Source organism: Argiope bruennichi, chromosome 2 (genome assembly GCF_947563725.1).
Source record: "Argiope bruennichi chromosome 2, qqArgBrue1.1, whole genome shotgun sequence".
NCBI lineage: Eukaryota > Metazoa > Arthropoda > Arachnida > Araneae > Araneidae > Argiope > Argiope bruennichi.
Genome location: NC_079152.1, coordinates 5,518,985 through 5,521,526, shown reverse-complemented (window position 1 = coordinate 5,521,526; position 2,542 = coordinate 5,518,985). Strand labels below are relative to the sequence as shown.

Genomic DNA, 2,542 nt, shown 5'->3' with positions numbered 1-2,542 from the left:
GCCTCTTCTTCCTTTCATATGATTTTGACGTTTGTCAGATCATTCCTTCCTGGCTTAGCAATGTTGATGGTCAGCAGAGCACATAACCGGCTATTTGCAGTATCTAAAGAAGCTATGCCGGAGTATTTCAGCAAGAATTAGCTGGGTTCGAAGCCAAGCAATAACATGGTGCACCTTCACTGATGACTATGCTACTGGGTCATCATGTTTTTGATGCTCCTTAAGCGAAAATCCCGCTTATAGCATGAAAAGTAAAATTCTGTGATTACTGATCGAATGAACGACAGGCCAAAATTTTCTCATTTTTTACGAAAGACAATAGATTTATTTTTAAATGTGTCTCAATAATTGTTGTTGTTTTATAATATTTATATTTATTTCCTATGCTTCTTTCGGGTTCGAATTTGGATAAATAATTGTGAATCCTTTTCAAACGCGAGGCCCCTTTAGAAAATATATCATACACGCTAGCTGAGCAGCCACGTAGGTCGAATCTTTGGAAGAGGACGATTTGTAAGAAATTTCTAGGTCCCCATAAACTGATAAAAACTCAAAGAATGGGTAGATTTACGTTTTATTGTTGCGTGCATTATAAAGAAGATCCCATCTAACGAATTTTATAAAATGGTTCTGAATTCTGTTAAATTGGGTGTGTTGTGTAAACTATGAATAACTCTTCCGAGACTGAAGAAAAATGGAATTTTTTAGCTGTCTGCAACTCTTTGGTGTCATATTCATATTTTTTTTATTTCTTCTTTGAATATTTTTTTCAAGAACTGTTTATCACTCATATTGAATTAAAGAATAATGGGTAAGTTACTTAGTTGTTTTGAGTTCGCAAAGGAATAAAAATGAACTGTAATTATTTTTTATGTATCGAAGATTCGAAGAATTTTTCTACTGAAATATTCGTTCATCTTTTTTTCGAAAAAGGTAATTGTTCTAAACAAATTTTTAGAAAATCGAGTGTGTAGCAGAATAGAGTATGTATATATTAAAAAAAACTTGCATGTTTTTCGCGCAATAAAACAATTAACAAATTCTTGTATTAGAGATTTGATACATCCTAAAATTCAAATTTGCTTGTTCATTTCTGCATCTCTACTAATAATGTAAATGTGTGTGCGTTGGCATTCTACAAGACGGACCATTTGACCCAATGTTCCCAAATTTAGCACATATAATTTTAACGGTAGTAATGCAACTTCTCGGGTATTTTTAGAAACGAGAAGCTTTATTAAAAAGCTGACTTTCGTGGGTTTTGTGATAATTTTATAAAAATACAAAAAAAAAATTCTAATGATAATTTAATATTCGGGGGAATTTTTTCAAATTTCGGTCATTTTTAATTTTATTTCATTAATATTCAGCAATAGATTATATAGTTCAGAAACTTAAACCTCTTCGTTATTTCATCAGATATTTAATCGAGTGACTCAAAACATGGGTGAAAGCTAAAGATTCTCTTGCATCGGAATAGAAGAAATAAGTTATAGGATAGTAAAAATGAGACATCCGCGAAGTGACGTCATGACTTTATTAGGATGGATTCTATGCACAATGAAGAAATGGACTAAAAAATTGTTAAAATAATATGGAAAATTGACATCTCATAATAGCATGGTATTTTAAGCTTGAATCGTCGATCTAGCCCTATTTCATGAGTCAACCCATTCTACTCGGAGTATTTTAATCGCTTGATTTGCAGAATAAATGTCTTTAAATCTGTTAGAAGTGAAAGTTATGCTTTGGAATGAACGAATAAAATGGCACCTTTAAATTACAGATTTACATTGACTAAAGCAGGCGATTGAAATATGGAACTAAATAAATTCTTGAGCATTGTTATTCTTGAGCATGTATGAGCATTGTTACTATTTTTAAAAATGTGAATAAATCAAATGCACACAAATAAAATTATTGCTGAATAGTTCATTTTTAAATTTCTGTAAATTTTTTGAAGAGATGAACAGAAAAAACAAGTGACAATTTAGAGTAATAGAAAGAAATTTGGAGATAATGTAAATGTAAATTACTTTGCTTATACCTGAAAGTATTCTGACGGAGTTCTTCGTGTTTACTCATGATGGAACGTCTTATGAATCGAAAAAGAGGCGGAATCTCCTGCAATTGATATTAGAGCAGCGCATTCTGCAAAGAATACATTAGAGGCTAATTAATTGAACAATGCCTTAATACCACTTTTCATCTTTGCAGTGAATACCATTTCGGCTGCAGCCTCAAATTTTAAATACGGGAGATGTCTGGATTGGCGGAAGAAACGGTACTGAAGTAATTTCGGTAAATTCACAAATTTTGATAACTCTCAAATTGAATTGAAAATTGTATCCAATCAATTTTGATTATGAAATAATTAGACTATAAAAATGTTCTTATTTAATTGGGTATTATTGGTTAGACAACTTAGGACCATTATGGATGCATTTTTTCTTGGATAAAAGTGTGCCGTCACCATCAGTAATACGGCTTTCTCGGTTCCGTATACAAGCCATCAATACTCGCCAATTTTCTAAAGATAATT

General features: G+C 31.7%; 1 long non-coding RNA gene across 1 annotated transcript; it reads left to right on the top strand.

Moving 5' to 3' along the window:
- The first annotated feature begins 513 nt into the window (after window positions 1–513).
- On the top strand, window positions 514–2,542 carry LOC129962013 (uncharacterized). Its single transcript, XR_008783866.1, has 3 exons — window positions 514–811; window positions 2,218–2,301; window positions 2,420–2,542. It is a non-coding gene; the product is annotated as an uncharacterized LOC129962013 (long non-coding RNA).